General features: G+C 39.5%; 2 protein-coding genes across 6 annotated transcripts in view; one reads left to right on the top strand and one right to left on the bottom strand.

Annotated features, from left to right (window-relative positions):
• Positions 1-19,540, top strand: part of fhod3b (formin homology 2 domain containing 3b) — a 160,620-nt gene that overhangs the window by 53,527 nt on the left and 87,553 nt on the right. The gene's annotated exons all lie outside the window — the stretch shown is intronic.
• LOC130557423 (uncharacterized) overlaps positions 12,364-19,540 on the bottom strand; it is a 118,015-nt gene continuing 110,838 nt past the window's right edge. The window contains exon 3 of the transcript XR_008963305.1: positions 12,364-12,459. The gene's annotated coding sequence lies outside the window, so the exon portion shown is untranslated. The remainder of the gene's footprint in view (positions 12,460-19,540) is intronic.

The following is a 19,540-nucleotide window of genomic DNA, read 5'->3' on the forward strand; positions in this document are numbered from 1 at the left end:
ACACACACACACACACACACACACACACACACACACACACACACACACACACACACACACACACACACACACACACACACACACACACACACACACACACACACATGCAGGCACACTGAAGCAAGCATATAAACAATAACAGATGGTTCAACACACAGTTTGTCATGATTGTTGCAGCACAAAGTTATAGATTTTCTTTTTAGCCATTTAAGTTTTTTTCTGGCTTTTGATTGTTTTGATTGTTTAGAAACGCTTTTTGCAAGATTTATAATGATTGTACACTTTAAAATCAGGCCTTTAGATTCTACAACTGAAAGAATTCCCACAAACACACATTAACATTATTTCAGACAGAAAGGCGAAACTGTCACTCTATTCTGTAAGCGCACACATGCTGTTTCTCTCTCCGGGGGTCCTGGAACACATCCGAGTGTGTTTGAAGCCTTTTTAGATCTTAGCTAGGGTGGGCTGGGGGTGTTAGGCTGATGAAAGACCTTTGGTGTGCAGTGGGATCGCCCAGATCTCTGGGAGCTGGGTGCTCCTTCATTGTCCCATTGACCAGCAGGGGGACATGCTGTCATTCCACACCGACCCCATCGAACCTCCTCGGACTGGCTGCGCTGGAGGGGGTGGACCCCTCCTGTCGACCTCCTTCTGATTGATGGTCCCGAAAAACAATTCCATCTCCTCCGAACACTGTGAGCGCTTTCTTTATGCCCTTCATCTCTCCCTCGCCATTTCTTGAGCAGTCCTCGGCTCTATGAATAGAGTTGATCTTGTTAAAGAGCTCTGAAAATATGTCACAGTGGCTGAGGGAGATGCTGACGGGGCCGGTGTGAGTTTTGGCCCGGGCTCATGACAGCATTGCTAGCGCAGGAGATGATGATGAAAAGAAGTCTGAATTATTTTTGGAGAACTGCTGAAATGTGAACCGTGTACAACCTGGATTAGAGACTGTGGGCTGTATTTTTACTATGCCATTTATAGAATGTGCTCGATTGAAATCTTAATGTAGGTGGTACTTGCAAGATAGCTGATATCTTAACCTATCCTCCAACCCGTACGACTGTGTGTGTCGTTTGTCCCTTCCTCAAATACGACAAACACAAGCGTTTACAAAATTAGCGCCTCTCCCGGCTGCAGGCAAAACTATCGCCTACTGTCATCATGTTGTGGTTTGATTTTCATTTCAAAATGTCGTGATAACTGTATTTACATTACACATACACACACATATTCGGGCATTTTGAGTAAGTAACGTAACACATTTATTCATTAAATAACATAAAACACATGATACAGATACAAAAAAAGTTTGTTTGAAGATGTGGTGAGGTCCGTACAGATGTACTTTTAAAGGGATAGTTCACTCAAAAATAAATCTATGAAAAATGATTATGTCATTTACTCGCTGTCAGGACTGTGTTCTTCCATGGACCACAACAGAAGCTATAGCAAAATGTTTAAATGCTGTTAAATTGCTAGTAATGTTTAAGTTTCAGATGTTTTTTTCTCTAAAAACAGCTTCATTCAAATCCATTTTTTGATGGCTGAAGTCTTAAGATAAAGATTTTGTTCACACGGCGGCTAAGTCTTGTAAAGTGAAATCGGATTTCATGTGTCCTGTGGAAAGTTCTCGACTCCAAAGAATGATTTTTCATCTGCTGTCTGTCTCACTCCCGCTCCGTCTCACCAGTGACATTGTATAGCATAACTTTTACATTAACTTGGCGACAACGAAGCTCTAAAAAACAATTTTCATATCCCCTCTCCCAGCAACCCCCTGAGTGAAAAGATGGGTCTTCAGGACAAGGGAGCCTAAATGAAAGAACATGGAACGTTCTCCGGCACGGGCGTCACACGGCGTGTGATCCTGCATGCTTCCACAACAGATTTCTCATAACTTCTCTTGAGTACTTTGTCTGCCTCATTTTGTTTCCAGGAAATCTCAATTTACCAAGCAAACCAGCATGGTGATCTTTGTCAGACCTAGTTCCCATTAGACTTTGTTCATCTGGAGTTCAGCTCTTCATACGTAACAAAGAAGAAAAGGGCTCCGTTCAATTCTGGAGCATTTTGAGTTTGAGCCATACAGTCGATTTCCTAAAATAAGAACATCTCAACATATACTGTGTTGCTTTGATAAAACTACTTCAAGTGCTTAGATACACAATCCCCAACCCCTGGTCATCTTTTATATCAATGCCACAGGGTCATATTTTATCTAGCCCTTAAAGTGCGTTCTGTCTAAGTCTCACGTATATTATACACCACTGATCTCAGACCTGCATGGTTTGGGGTTTTGGCCTCGTGAGGGGACGCTCTGCGGGGCCTCAGCCTGGCGGTGAGGTCTGGGCTGTTATCTTTGGAAAGTGTTGACAAGACTGAACTTCAGGAGCAGAGCGCAGTGTGTCTGCTTAGAAGACACACAGAGTTAGTATTTCAGACACGCTTCCTGTGCAGCACCACGGTGAATGGTGAGAAAGTGTAAAAGGGATACGGGGACATCAGGGAAAAGAGAAGACGTGAAGTAGATAAAAACAGAGACAGAAGAGAGACTGTATTCAACTATGCGAACTGAATGAATTCTATATTTTTAATTTGATGGATTTGAACAAGACTGCTTAAAGGCACGTTGCTCCAAAAATGAAAAAAAAAAACAGCTTTAATGTTTCCTTCAGGCCGTATTATATAGTCTGGTAGATTAATTGTCAAAATATTTAGTATGAATTAAAACACATATCGGATCATTTCTTGCTCATATATTAAAGTATTTGAATATATTAAATAACACATAAGCAAGCAACTAACACTTTTATTGAATATTATGTGACCCTGGACCACAAAACCAGATTTTTGAAATTGATAATAATACATCATCTGAAATACAGATACAAATAAATTTATTTGTATTTAAATAAATACAATTATTTGGAAATCTTGAAGGTGCAAAAAAATCACCCTCAAAAATCAAAATCAATATTGAGAAAATGCCTTTAAAGTTGTCCATTAGAGGAGCTGTAGCAGGCCATTGCCAAGGTAACAGGTTTGTTTCAATGGTCTCTATTGGCTTACCCTCTGTAATGACGTTGTGCAGAGTAGATAAAATGTGGAAATTCTAAGCTTTACATAGATACCAAACTTGAGTGGGTGAGTCCCAAAGAGCGGGCAGCAGTTTGCGATTTTGCTGCATCAACTCACAAAAATGAAGTTTTGATATAGGTATTTTTGCCATTGATTTTTGGCATAAAAGAAAAATGTATCATTTTGACCCATACAATGTATTGTTGGCTATTGCTACAAATATACCTGTGCTACTTATGACTGGTTTTCAGTGTTGGGCAAGTTACTAAAGTTATGAAAAAGTAATTAATTACTAGTTACGAATTACATATTCAATAGTGTAATTAGATTACTGTACAAATTACTCTCTCCAAAAAGTATTTAATTACTTATTACTAATTACTTTCTTTATCCTATATCAACCTTGATTAGTTAAGTGATTCAAGGATAGACATGAAACGGCTCTTTTAATTCATTCAAATAAATACTATAAAACTACACAGAGTAGTATTATTGTCTGACTAAAGTATTACAAATGTGAGAATTATACATTAAAGCACAAATTTTAAAGTAAGACTTTGAATTTTGATGTCAATTCCACTATTGCACACACATGTAATACACACAGCATTTAGTTTAATTACTTCAGAATTAACTGTAATTAAATTGCAGACAAAATAAGAGTTATCTTACTTTACTTTTTCAAGGGAAAAGTAATTAAATTACAGTAACTAGCTACACCCAGCACTGCTGGTTTTGTGGTCCAGGGTCACATATAATATTAGAACATACAGTGAGGAATATTGAAAATATTAATGATTGGTTCCAGTATATGGAAATGTATTGTTTAATATATTCCTTTATATTTTTCAGTATATTCCCATATATTTTTGTGTCTGGATGCTTAAAGAAATAATAGTTTGATTGTGGGATATTGTGTACATATTAAGTTGGCAAACGAGAAATAGTTTTAGCCTAAAAAATGACATGCTTCTCTATTTCTGTGTGAGTTTGAGCAGCGAGTTTAGTATGCATCTCACAGTGCTCCGGTTTAATCTCGAACTAAAGTATACATGTTTTATCATAACTGGAGTTAATCCCAGACTACAAACATAAAGACACCCTTTGTTTCTATTTCTCACACCTTGTTGGTCCAACAGATCCCTTAACCAAACAGACATCTCCCAACACCTTGGAGCTTTTCTTCTTTGAACATTTGCTGAGTCTGGTTTCCAACACGGAGTGAAAAAGAGAGAGTGGGAAAGAAAAGGAGCTGAAAGAGAGGAAGTGAGGGCCCTCCATGTGGTGGCATGGGAGCTGAACTCAACCCAAGAGCCTGCAGTGAGAGCCTCATTCGCTTAATGCAGGAATTCTGTGCTTTTTATCTTCATCTGCGAGTTGCGTTTTATTACACCAGCTATCCGGCTGAAAGGACCCCCAGGAGTTGGACGGCCGATGGATGGTTTTATGGTTTTTGCACGTTGTGTGGTGCATGACAAATTAGCACTTGGGTGAAGTGGAAAGTTGTTTGACCATCTATTTCTTTGAAACAGCATGACTGTTGCCCGCTCTGGCACACGGAGGGTTCCGGCAACATAAAGCAGAGCTCAAAGGAACTTGACCGAGGGGAAGTTTTCTACATATAATACGTCTTCCCTTCTGCTCTCGTGAACAGCTATGCCACAGGAACATTATTAGACTCTCCGCCGGTGGAGGCACAATTGAAGTTTGTTGACGGTATGATTCAGCGTCTCAAATTGAATTTTATTTTGTTTTCCCTTAGTACTTTGGTATTTATTTTTAGCCGGCTTTGGGTCTGTTGCCCAATGTCCTGGGATGCTCAGAAATGGGAGGTGTTTTCATCTCATGCTTCCAAGACTCATAAACTCCCACAGGAATGTGGAGACTTTTGTTATATCCACTTTAACAAAGCCACTTGTGACTGACTCATTCCTCCAAAAAATCATTTCATAGGCAGTGTTTAAAGTCTGCACAGTGTATTCTGAAATTTTACATGCTTTTAAAAAAGGTTTTTGTTCTTTTCTTAACAACAGACAGCAAACATCTACAAAAAAAAAAAAAACTAGACTGCATGCTCGTGAGAAACGTAATATCTCAAAACGGTTTTAAACCAGCTGTTCTGTCCTTTACATCAGCCACGTGCTGGTTAATATATTTAGCAGAAGCTACTGTACTTACACCCTCAATTAAATTTAGCTTGACTCATCTTCCCCTGGCTTCTCTTCGTGTGGTAGAAAGTAATGGATAGGGTTTATTTTTCTGTCTAACCCAATTTTATCTTGACCATAGTGAGCCGGGAAGATCTACTGACACAAATTTACTCATTTGTGTCATCAGAAGACTCAGGTTACAGGTATAAATACATGCAGTTCCTTTCCCAATCTATTCTGGATGTCTTGGATCCCGGTGCCAGATGGTTATGTGGCCTGCTCAAGTCGTCCTGCTCCTCGCTGGTTAAAACACGTGTCTGGATCCATGTGTGTAACAAGTGGAAAGATGGAATAAGTGAATTCAGTATGCTCGATTGTGTGCGCCTTTGCATTCTGAGTCGTTTCGATGAGGAACTTTTGTTTCATTGTTGTATTCTGAGCATCGTGTAAACCTCCGTGGTCAGCTTTCTCTTGCAGGTCACCTCCTGTCACGGAGAAAGCAACAGCGTGAAGAGAATCTTGCTGAGCATGTTAGTTTGAACTGTCCATGTTAGTAGCAATCTGCCCTAATAATAACACGTCCAGATGGCAGACTTTTGAAGTTACTTCTAGCGCCCCCTTGAGGAGTGAGCATGCAGGAACACACAAAGTACTGCAAAAAATGGGCCACTCTGATCTTTGACTACCATCGTTGGAAAATATTCTTGTTGTTCTGTTGAACACAAACAGTTGAAAGAAAACAGTTCTGGGGCACTTTTGACTACCATTGTCATTTTTCCTACCATGGTTTGGTTACAAGCATTCTTCCAAATATCTGTCTCTGTATTCATCGGAACAAAGAAATTGATACAGATTTGGAACAACTCGAGGATGAGTAAATGATATTTTGATGAATTTGATGAATTTTCATATTTGGGTGAACTGTCCCTTTAGTGAAAGCAAAAGCCTGGAGACAAAACATACCGGAGACAATTATATTTATTGTATTACAGATTCTGATGCAGGTTCTTGAGGTTGACACAGGTGGGACACAGTAACTTCTCCACACGTTGGGGAGGAAATTCGGAAAACAAACGAAAGGGAAAGAAATGTGCGAGAAGGACCGATTGCATAGCTGCGCGACACGTGTGTAAGTCATCAGGCCGTGTTTTGCTAAAGCCTCTCGCTTTGGTTATGGATCGTACGTGGATTTTCTGGCTCATCTGTTTTTTCAGTCAAGCTGTCAGAGTGGTGTTAAGGTGCTGGTGTTTTGCTAAAGAGGCACGAGCAGTGTTAGACAGTCATGTGGGCTGGGGGGTCTGTTGTTTATGCAAGCTTTGGTTAGAACAGTGTTATCAGACCACATGACACAACTGATAAATGTAACCAGAAAAATGAAAGTGTTTTCTCTGCTGTGTAAAGATAAAGATTTACAGCTTGACAGGGACACTGCGATTCTTTGATTTAGTGGTGCATATTTGTAGATGACTGTAGAATTACTGTATCTTTATTTATGGCCGCACTGTTGAGACCATTGAAATGGATTTTCATATTGACATGAATTGGAATTATAATGTTGCAGGCACAGTCCGCCCTGAGCAATATGGAGTTAATAATGTAATTATGTGTATAATGTTACAACCTGGCTCAGGATGCAACAAACAAGACAAGCAAAGAAATGAGAAGCCCAAAATATGACTGGAAAGTCAACAATGCACATGTTAATACTTAATCTCATTTACTTACAGTACTTGATCTGATTTGTTTATTTCTTTTTCTTTTTTTGTAGCTCAGTTGGTAGAGTATTACATTCGCACACTAACTGAAACAAAAACAAAAATGTATGTATGCCTGCCACATGCATAAATATCAATGTAAACATGACTAAGCTCTGCTCCATGTTACATCCCTTCACAACAATCTCTTCCTCATTTTAAAGGGACAGTTCGCCCAAAAATGAAGATTCTGTCAATATTTACTCAGCATCAAGTTGTTTCAAACCTGTGTACATTTTATTGATCCACTGAACAAAAAAGAAGATATTTGTAAGAATGTGTATAACTGAACAGTTCTGGGGAACCATTGACTTCCACAGCGAACAAAACTACTGCATGGTTCCGGTTTGGAGCGGTTTGGTTTCATACATTATTCTAAATATCTTTTGTGAACAAAGAACAGAGCAAAGAAATTTATACAGATTTAAAACAACATGAGTCTTAGTAAATGATGACAGATTTTTCATTTTTGGGCGGACTGTCGCTTAAACTTGTTTGGGACTCATCCTCTGGTTATTTTTAGTAACACCAGACCAGATTACAAAGTGTGACTATGGGCCCATAGTGACACACACTGGAACACACTGATTTCTGCGCCTGAGACATGGAGTGCATCAAAAACCAGGGTGCTAAAAATGCCACTTTAAATAGAGGCTAACCTGCCACAAGCCGACCGCTCCAAACTGTGACGTTAGCATGTGTTAATGCTGTACCAGTGTGTGTGCTGGGTAGCATAGAGTCTGTGGGATGGTGGTTAGACCGCATGCTGCTGCACAGATTGCAGGTTCAAATCCAGGCTGGTGGTGAGATTTGTGCCACTGATAGCAGTTTGTACACTACAGGGCAATATCTGAAAGAACTTTGGACAGTGTTTTTGGATATTAAACAGCTGTAAGGCCATTTAATAATGCAATGTTTACAGAGTTTGAGACCTTTTAAAAAATATATATTTCAAATAACAATTATTTGTAATAGTAGCAATTATTGCGCACCTTTAAGACCCAAGATGGATGGTATCTGCAGCAGTCATACATCCGAAGATCTTGCCCTGTACTCACTGTTGCATTCAAAGTGACATTTCTCCATCATTTGAATGGTATCAGCTTTGTATTTTTGTGTTAACTAGTCATCAAAAGTAGATTACAAATCAAAGACATAGACAGACAACGCCATATTCAAATCTCACTTTTACTTTGAGTGCTTAGAACTGCAGTATTTTACAGTTGATAGTTTGCTTCTGTTATTGACCAAATGTTTACATTTATGAAAGCCTAAATAATATACATTTCTTCATTTAAAACATTATTTAAAGGTGTATTAAGGATTCATATTAATTACTAAAGAGTCAATTAAATAATACATCATAATTTCTGATAACCATTTAATGATGCAGACAAAAATATGAAAAAACAAAAAACTAAATATTATACAAAAAATGTATAATTTGCATATTTTAGTCTTGCACATGGTATTTTAATGTAAAAACATGCATCTTATTAACAATCCATTTCCAGGCACTAATAAAGTATTTAAGGGCGTACTCACATATAGCCCGGTTGCTCTCAACTGTGCCCGAGCGCGATTCGAGAGTAAACGGTGTAAATCGTTACACACAGCGTTGCATTATGTTTGACAAACCTAATATCTGGAGTAGTTTTGGCCGCGGCGACACACGCCTGCACATGTAAGTGTGCTGTGTATCAGATGTTTTTTTACGGTGACAGCTGAATCTCGGGGAGGAATTGACAGTCGCACAATTTACGCCATGCTTTCAGTTCCGTGCTCCTGCGTGATTTGCCCTCATACTGCCCCCTTTCCAAACCAAACCGCGATCCAGCCCACCTCATCCAACCAGGCTAGGGCGCAGTAAGTGAACCTGCCCCCGAGCGTGGTTGCGAGCACTCACAATACTACTCAATCGAACCAAGCTTAAAGGAGCGCCTGGGAGCGGTTCGATTGGGACAATGTGAGTAGGCCCTAAAGCAATAGTTCACCCCAAAACAAAAATTCTTTCATAATTGATTTCCAGATGCAAACAACTTCCTTTCTTTAGTTGAGGAAATATTTTTATATTAAAACCCTGTCATGTTATTTTCTATAAGCTGTTATTTACAATGCAAATCAAGGCTAGTATTTATTTTCATTTACATAACAAAGCATACGTATTTAAACACATGTTGTAGTCAAGCACGGCTTTGGTCTTTTAAAGAGCCAACTCAGATGTTAGGATCGCAGTGGTGTTGCTATTCTATTCCATTTTGAAGGTCACGTCCTGCAGAGCTTTGTTCTGACTCTAATCAAATACACCTGAACCAGTAAGAGAAGAGCTGGAACTAAACTCTACAGGGTTTGACCCTGCAGGATTTTAGCTTTAGTCCCAGCATATTACCGGGCTGCAACAATGCTGCAATCTATTCTTAACCCGACTTATACACTAGTTAGCACAAGACCTTTCCCCAAACGATTTTGGGGAAAGGTGTTGAATTTGTTTAGCTGTGCATTTACAACCTGAGCACTGTGCTCACTCAACTGCACTTCTATTTCTAATTTCTTTTGTTCTTATTCTTTTTATATATACACTCACATTTTTTATCAATTATATTGCTGTTTTATTGTTTCTTAAAATCTAAAGTTGCATCTGTGATCTTAAATCATTTGCATTTTAAAGATACGTCTTATTTCCCTTTTGTCAATCATTTTATGTAAAGCACTTTGAATTGCCTTTGTGTATGAAATGTGCTATATAAATAAACTTGCCTTGCCTTTGCCAAGCATGTATTTTTCACCATTCACCAGCGAGGCACTGAAAACATCAAGTTCACAAAGCGGTTGAGGTACATTCTCAGTATTTAGCGCTTTGTCACTTTCAAAAGTCCAGCTAAACCTTTCCAGTCAACAGAGGTTTCGTTTTCTCATTTGCAAGTGTGAAGTTTACAAGAGACGTTGTAGATAGGCATCGGTATGTTGGCGAGAGAGCTCCACGCAGATCCTCCGCTCCTGAAGTGTTCTGAGTGGTCTGGCAGGAGGGATGAGAGGAAACCTCAAGCTTTCAACAGAAACTTGATCAAAGCTCTTCTACCAGCAGCTCCATTGTCCAGCCATTGAATAGAGGGATGAAAATATCATCTGACACAACTGTCAGAAATCACAGAAAGCTCCGGAGTCCGCAGGTCCTATTGCAGGTTTACTCGGCCGGCAGAGGAACGATCAGAACCTGATAAAGTATTTGGAGCTGTTAATCCATATGGGGTCAGAGGTCATGCGGGTCACTGTTTGAAGATTGAGGCGGTGATACAAGCTGCGCTTCTGAGGGCAAACACATTAGCCTAGTTTTTATATTTGTGGGTGCAACTCGTGAAATTAAGACCAGATGGAGCTGAAGCTGATTAAACATTTTTTTTGTTTTCTGTTTTGAAATGACGAAATCTTTGCTCTGCATGATGGTTTGCCCAACTTGGGTGGAATGTGACCGTCCTTGTTCATGGTCTTGCATACAAAGTCTTTTAAGAACTTTTATCTTGGTTTGCCGGCCTTAGCTTTAGTTTAATTTGGTGTAGCTGGTAGGGCTGTGCAAAAATATATATATTTTTAAATCATGTCATATACATACGGCCAAAAGTAAGTGGAAGCGAGCATGGCGAAAAATATGAGAACGCTTGGAGCTCTCAGAGCTGATGTGTGGGTGTGCTTTGGTTTTCAAAATAAGTCACGGAGTAATGAGTTATATAAAATAATGCTGTTTGTAAGCTTCGCAAGTCATGACACAAGTCACTTGGCTACTGCAGTGCGTTAGACAAAAAGTTTATTAAGAAAAGTAACAATGACATTTATTGTGCTTTCACGGATGTGACACCAGCACATTTACACCACGGATGAAGCAGGGGTTTTATACTGCCCATGTTCATTGTTTTAACTGTAATGCACCACAACAGCCAAGTGACTTGCGTGAGCCACCTTATTCCCCTGTGCTACCCACTTGAGGGGCGCAATCCACAGTTTGAGAACCCAAACCTCTGATCTAAAGGTCCATGCATCGCACATCATGGCCACTCTGCAGAAGTAAGGGATGTTTTTACACTTATCCTTACAGAAAACCCCCGGTGGTGCACAGCATGTTGTATTTCTAGCTCTACTTTTTACTTTTTCTATTTAAAGTATTGCAATATATCGCAAATGTGTATCGTATCGAAATACATAGCAATATATTGTATCGTGACCCATCGATCGTGATATGTATCGTGTCGGGAGGCACTTGCCAATACCAATGGTCAGTATGGTTTAGCTTAGACTGCTTTTTAATTGTTTTAGCAGAATGGACTTCTCTGCTTTGTTTTATTACAATGGATTAACTACTATCATCTTTCCCTCAACTAGTTAGTAAGCTCTGAGAGCAAACCTTGTTTTGTGAGAAGCCCAGCCGGTTTGAATCAATACGTAAGTGCCTGGCAAAAAAAGTCATGCTGGGGCTGTGTATAAACTTGTGTGAAAGGATAAATGAATGTCACTCAAGGCCTATTTATTGAACTTTTTTAGCCCGGCCTGTCACCATCATGAAAACCATTTGGCTCGGCCCGGCGACTGTTTTGAGAATCCTGCCGATCCAATTGGTCATTTCTAATGATCGTAATGAAGAAATTGCATTCTCACAGACTGATGATCCAGTATTTAGTTTCGTATCCTAAATATTTACCGCATTTATGATTTGTGTATTTCTTTAAACATTTTTGAACGATATTGTAATGTCTGATATGTCTTTACAATAAATAGAATTAGGCTTCCTATATAATCAGACATCCTGGATGAAATAGCTCTTAGGTCTTCAGTCTGACACTGTAAACAAACATGACTTCCTCGTCGCCCGGTGAGCTGACCGTGTTGTTTGTTTTACTCATTAACTAATGTCCTCCTCTTTTCCTCCTTCCCTTCAATTTAATCGTATGCAAATTACATTACGTCCTTTGACTGCCACTGTTCTTCGTCCAAAAACAGCTCACATCACACGGGCTTCAGATTGTGCCGTTTAATCCAACCTCTTTTGTTTTTGATCATGTAATATGGGGGGTGTAAGCGGGCAACACTATAAATTCTGCGGCTCTGGAAGAGATTGTTCCCCTCGTCAGCCTTTATGGATTCCAGCTGCATATATAGACTGCAATCACAAGCTGTAGTAAACTCATAATCTCATAGTAATGTGATTCCTTAAATTTTCCCGAGAAGTGAAAGAATCGATGTGTAAAAACATAAAAAAAGATTAAGAGACCATTTCAAAATTATTTTTAGTTTTTATGAATGTACTACTTATAGGTATGTGTTTAGGTAAAATGATCATTTTTGTTTCATTCTCTGAACTACTAACAATATTTCTCCCACACATTAAAAAAAATATTGTTTCTATTTGCTTATATTTGCAGAAAATTAAAACTGGAGAAACAGGTCAAAATAACAGAAATGATGCTCTGTATTTTTTAGACCTCAAATACTGCGAAGATTATGTTCACTTTTAAGCAATAAAACAGTAATATTTGTGTGTGTATTTAGGAAAAGTAAAAAAAAGTACAGTTTTCATGTGTCTTGTCATGCTGTCAGTCTTTCACGTTGCTGTTGGATGACTTTATGTCACTCCTGAGGTTTGATTTTGTTGAAATTCAACAGACACTGGACTGGAATGGCCACAATACATCTAGAAAAGCTTTGGAACGGTCTCTCAATTTTTTCCACGGCCATATAAAACAGAAACAGACAAGTACAGTACAATCAAACAGGTAATAGTGCACAATGAGGATTGGGGGGCTAAGAGCCTGATCCAAGCCATTATACATAACAGATCGGCACACAACCATCATCCTGCAATGCATTGGAGCATGTACTCTCTCCAACAGGCCAAATATTGGCCAAAAATACAGGCCCTGTAAATAACATGAATTCATGATGCACTGCAGTTACTGTATTGCTAGCTGAGTATCGTCAGTCACACCGATCGGCTGTGTCTGTCAAGCTCTGATGCGGGTGTGTTTTTAACACTGAAGCATGAAACTCTCTGAACCAGCACTATTACAACCTGCATCAAGCCTTTGATTTAGCAGCTGGAAGAAAACCTTGTTCAGCAGCAGAACTTAATGATCCAACACTGAAGACCCACCCAGTTCAGTTCAATACGGCACACATATTGTGTAAAAACCTCTATATAGGAGTTTCGTTCAGTCACATTTAGTAAAAACACATAGCTTGCTTTTCCTCTCGTAAAACTAAAACTGCCACAGCGTGTCTAGGTTCACATCACTTATTGTTCCTCGTAAGAATTTGTTGTTCACTCAAAACATCAGCAGCATGATTTCACATTTGTGTGTGTAAGTAGAAAGTCCAGCTTTTCCGAACTCGTTGTGTGTCTTCTAGAGTTCAGTACTGGGGTTTGCTGGCTGCAGTTTTGACATTGTGATGTGATTGAGCTTAACCACTAGCAGGTGGGCCGAGAAGCTTGCGGCGTGAGTGACACGAGGTGGAGGGGGCACTGACAGGAAGAGCGCCTTGTGCCTGTGTGTGTGTGTGTGTGTGTGTGTGTGTGTGTGTGTGTGTGTGTGTGTGTGTGCGTAAAAAACAAAGTAAAGCAAATATCAAATAGGAATCATACAACAGTGTGTAGGAAGTCTGAATGTTTAACTGGGCTAAAAATTGTTCTCATCGGAGTCAGAACTATTAGCTAAGACACAACATTTCTAAGCTAGCTTGGCCAAACAAGATGAGAAACAGTTGTTTGTGGTAATTCAGAAGTCTAAAGTCAGAAACAAACGCATAGAGAGGTTTAAAGCAGGTAAGAAGGGGGAAGTGGAGACCAGAGGTGGCTGATCAAAGCGGCTGGGGGGGGGTGTATAGCTTGATGAAGGATTGAATGTAAAGTGGGGGGGGGGAGCTCGGTCATTTGCGGCAGCGTAGGCCAGATACAGTGTCTTGAATTGAGTTGTACCAGATACTGGCAGCTAGTAATAAGACCTGAGCAGATGTGTAACCTAAGAGAATCTACGGAGGTTACAGAAGAGTCGAGCAGCCGCATTGTGGATGCACTCGAGGGTGTTGTTCACTGCTAACCTGGAAAGAAGGGAGTTGCAGTAGTCATAATGTGATTTCTAGATGAATCTGCCTTATTTCAAGGGGGTCGTACAGCATAGCGCCATTGTTTGTAAAAAAAAACATATTGAGTATACACACTGGCGGTGCTCCGCTACAACTCTGGACGATGTTCTGAGTCCTGCAGCAACACAGCACGCCACTCGCATATAATTTAACATTAAATTATATGTTATTTGACTGAAATCATCTTTAATGTACATACTGACTTCACCATAATATGCAAGATTTATTTTTCTGTTTGGGAATAACAGAAAAACAGCGCATTAATACAGAAAGGTTAGTCCTAGCACGGGCTCGGTGCTTCCACGTCTGGTGTGCGACCCCCATCAGAAAACATGTTTTTGGTCTAACTCAGCAGAAATCATTGAAGAAAAAAAACGTCTTCTCTCTTTTATAATGAATAATCAAACATGAAAGTAATGTTGGAGTTTTGATGGTGTTGATTTTATGGGTCTGGCCATAGAGTACCGCAGGGGTAACGTGTTTTTGGATGCAAAACCTGGAAGCGAGTTAGCATTTTAGCACTTCCGGTTCCATCGCCCCAAAAGGTTTCATTTTTTATGTTTTATCCTATGACAGTTATAACCCACAAATTTACTATAGCCTCACCACAATGACAATAGTGATTGTAGTTAAACTATATCACTAAATGGTAAAACCATGGTTAATTTTCCTAAGGGAAAACAAGCATAACAAGATCTTTTTATATTTTTTAATTTAGCATGTCCTCAAGCGCTTACCATTTTTTCTAGCTATGTGATTGTGTAATTTGTTTGATACTCAAGAATGAGGCAACAAATATTGTGTGTTTGTGTTCGATAATACATAACAGATTGTCCAGAGACTGAGGCGTCAGGGAGGACCACAGTGGATTATTTAACATACACAAAACACTTGCTCTATTGTGAAAACCCCTCTCTCTTTCTCTTTTATTCTCGCTCTGCTGAGGAAAAGCTATAGGAATCTGAGCCCTTTTATTGAATAACAGCAAATCTTTGCTGTCTCTGTGTGTGGTATTGTAAATTAAGGTTGCCTGCTGTTATATACTGTAATGTAGGTGTTATGGAACGTATGGATTTTTGAACCTTCATAAATCATTGTGAAATTGGGATTTTCAAGAATTCTTTCCCTCTCTTTTGACAGTTTTACAGTACCCCCCCGCAGAGCTACAGTTGTGCCTGCACGACATGGTAACTCCTTATTGGAATAACTACATGACCTCAGCTAGTTATCAATTAACACATCAACATGAATCTCTTACCGCAATAACAGTGATGGTTAATTATTGCTTTAGGTTATGGATGGAGTGAGTAAAACCAACCATAGGAAAGAAAAATCACAAATGAGATCTCTAGTGTCTTGCTTGTTTTTCTATAATACAATGAGAATAAATTGAGAATCTCTTTTTTGTTCTTGTCTCCGGAGCTTTACAGAAAACCTCAGTGTTGCAAGCTGTGCACAGATTTGACAAGTTACCAAAGTACCGAAGCTCAGAGCAACCCTAAGCAATAACATTTTCCTATGGGCATTCCTCTCTCACATACTCTGGTGTGAAATCTGTTTTTAATGGCAAGTTATGTCTTAAAATTAGGTGACTGCTTTCCACTCATCTGGTTGTAAACCCGCTCCATGCAGTGACACCCAGAGGCCATAAGGGGAAGTAATTTATTTCCAAACATTACAAAGTCTGTGCCTCTCTCTTTCTCGCTCGCCATTTCTAAGTGTTTAAACATAAATGAGCTGGGTTCGGTTCATAAGACTGTCTAAATAAGTATCATCATTTTATCTGTTATGCATCAGGCACATTTCTGTGGTGGAGACATGCTCTGAAAATCGATTTGGTGTAAATGGAAATCTTGTGTGGTAAATCACATCTAATGACCTTGAATATTGCATACGCCTCATAATGGCAGAAACGGAGACATGCGAATGGTTCAATATTGAAACTGAGCTGTCAGACCATAGCCAGCATGAAGTAAAACCACCTCAAAATGGCTGACAAGGAGGGTCAGGTTGACTTGCCAATCCCGGTGTGAGCTCTGCGTTCCTAATATTCTTTTCTGCTTTCATATTTCATGTTTATCATCCGGGCGCTCGTTGTGTTTTCTTTCTCCTTTCTGCCCACAGATGGTTATGATAAGCAAATCTGTCTCTTGACTAAAATGAGGTCTAATTCCAGGCAGTTTGTTCATTCCTGCCTTTTAAAGGGAGCCATGGGCTTAACAGCAAAGACTTTTCAGCATCCATCATCTGAGCAGATAATGTAGAACATAGTTTGGTCATATCACCACATCATCTCCAATTACCACATTTTGATTGAGATAATGTGGTACATTAAGCGTTTATATCGGTAACATGCCACTTGTGTGGTTGGCAATTGCTTTACAGTAAACCACCCTATTTAGCTTGTTACCAGCAGATGTTGGGTTTTAGATGCTGGTCTCCAACATTGATGGCTTCTCAAGGCTGTCTCACCCACCCTGTTGTGTTTAGGTGGTCTATCACCCTGATCCTAAACCTGATTAAAACCAGAAAACAGACCATCCTGACCAGCTTGGCCAGGCTGGAGCCCAGCTATCCATGTTATGCTGGTTTAAGCAGTGTTTTACTGGTGGACTTTCTATCTTTTGTGAAACACAAAAGAAGATATTTTGAGAAATGTTTTGTGTCAGTTACCAAGGTTCTTGTAAAATACCTTCTTTTGTGTTCTGCACAGGAAAAAAAGTCATACAGGTTTGGAATGACTTCATGGACTAGCGGCATGGATTGGGATGGAAGGTCATGCTGGTCTTGTATGATCTTTTTAGTTCGACACTTTCATTTACAACATACTTGCCACTCATCATGGTCATGCTAATGGACTTAGGCTATTCTTACCTATCTCCGGTTTGTGAGTATTGTGGCCAGCCGGGGAGAGAGGGGTGGTTTGTTTTGGAATGGAAGGCTGTGGTGTGGAGGTGGGAAGGGCAGAACCGCCGCGGGACGCGGCTCACCCTGTTTTCTCTCCCATTTGGCACTTTTATGAGGGAGAATTCCTTCCCCGAGATTCAAGAACCTACAGCAGATTGTGTGATGGTGGAGTGCATGCTCAGGAAGATCTGTCTTCATAAAGTCAGACATTAGTGACTGCCGGGTCTGCTCCCTGTCCTCAGATACAGTAACCGAAGCGCAAGCCAGAGACTCGGTTCTGCCAGTATAATGGATGCCTCTGTTATTCTCCTTGTGTGGCTTAGCAGGCAGGAATTTCACACAGCACCTTTGTTTTGCTCATAAATCTCTGCTGTGAAACAATACCGTAAGCTCTTCAAATACCTGTCAGTGCATTCTAATCACCATCCATCTCTCCTCCTCTGTAGTTTCATGTTTCTTCTCATGGTTTCCCTTAGAGGTGAGGTGAGGTCTGTCTGGGAAACAGGGGGTTTGGATTCTCCCATTTCACCTGGTTTGGGAAGCTGGAGATGTTTAACAATCTTTTGCGCAACACAGAATAAGATATTTTGAGAAATGTCTCTTAGGTTTTGTGTCCATACAATTTAAGATAATGAGGTCCAGTGTTGTGTGGTTAACATTTTTCAGAATATTTTCTTTTGTGTTCTGCAGAAGAAAGAAAGTCATACAGGTTTGAAATGACATGTGGTTGAGTAATAGATGACAGAATTTTTAATCTTTGGTTAAACTATACCTTCGAGGCTATACCTGTAAGACTATAATCTTTATTATAGAACCTTTGTTCTGTCTTCTATTATTTGACATATACAGTCAATAATAACTTGGAACAAATAAAACTTTCAGTTACACAGATGAATATTAATACAAGATTGTTATTGTCGAGTACATTTTTCCATGGGATGTGTTCATGAGAGGAGAAGACCCAGAAAAGAACACAGCGATTTGTTTTCATTTGTATGACTGAGTTGACTACTAATTAGGTATCTCTTGCCATCTGAGGTCAGTTTTTACCAAGCTATGCTGAGAAATTCACTTTGTTTTTTAAAGATCAGTGCGGAAACTTTATGTTGGAAAGACATCAGTTGGTCGTCAGAGGCGGGGATGGCCCATACTGACATGAAGAGCTTTCTCGTAAGTAAACAAGAGCGTTAGAATTAATCGGAGAGGGTTTTTTTTGTCTTTTTTGGCTGGAGAACTTGATCAACTCTAATTTGAGGGGTTACATAGGATACATGGGAGGCAAACATATCACCTCACAGACTTTCAGAAGACCACACAACACACTTTCAGACTTGTTTTTCCAATTACTGATATGAACATATATGGATGTAACACATCTGTTTTTCCATGACCTGTTTATAGAGTCATAAAGATTGAATCTTCGGTAAATGTGCCAGGCAAAAATTTGGATAGCTCATACCTTGTGGGGTTCAAACTTGCAACCTTTGGGTTACCATCTCAGGTCCACTACAGAATCTGCTGGCAGAGAAATTATAAAAATAGTGTAAGTGCATATAGCGATGTGCTTTAAGCCACGTACACATGTGAGGGGGCTATTTGATGGATGTTCTTCATCACTGCTGGTCTGGTGGTTTGGAGATCTCTCCTGGGTCTGTGTTTATTTAGTTCTAAAGCAAATAAACCCAGAGCAGCAGATCTGTACCGGCACACGGGACACAGATCTCAGCCCTCTCAACCCCTGTTCTACCCAGCTGGGTCAAAACCTTGGCTTTTTATCTCAGCGTTTTTTATTTCTCCATCCAAAACACTCTGCCCATGCATTAGCACTTCAGCCCCTCGCTGTGTCTTGGCCATGTGGGTTTCCAGCGTAAAAACTAGAATATCAAGAAAAAGGATAGAATGAGATGAATGGGATTGGTGAGGGATATATTTGTGAAAATATGCAAAGGGTTTAAAAAGTAACACTTGCCAAGCAAATTTAAGTAAAATTGTAAATAAAAATAGTTACCCACCAGTTGGCCTTTAATTTGAATGAGAACTGCAATATAATTCATAGTTTATATTGAACTGTGAGAATTAGAGATGCACTTATATATCGGCCAATGGTCGGTATTGATCAATAAAAGCCATTTTTCACACCATGGGCTGAAAAACAGCTGATGATCAGGGCTGAATCCTATCAATGAAAAGAGCACAGGAAATTTCAACTAATTGGTGCACTAGAAAATGAGGAAAAACATCACCAGTTTGATGTTTAATATTAATAGTCATTATTTGAATTATTAACATCCTGAAATTTAAGAAATATCAATTTAATCTTCAGAATCTGTATCGACAGATATCACTATGAATAAACGACTATCGGTATCGGTGGAGAAATTTAATATCGGTACAGTGAGAATTATACTTCTCGCAACACATCATCTGGTGTAAGGGTTGTGCACGCTTCAGTTCAGAATTTCTTTTAAAGTCTTTTAAAGAAAACCTTCGTCTTCCAACTCATTTTACAGGAATTAA

Source organism: Triplophysa rosa, linkage group LG8, assembly GCF_024868665.1.
Source record: "Triplophysa rosa linkage group LG8, Trosa_1v2, whole genome shotgun sequence".
Taxonomy (NCBI): domain Eukaryota; kingdom Metazoa; phylum Chordata; class Actinopteri; order Cypriniformes; family Nemacheilidae; genus Triplophysa; species Triplophysa rosa.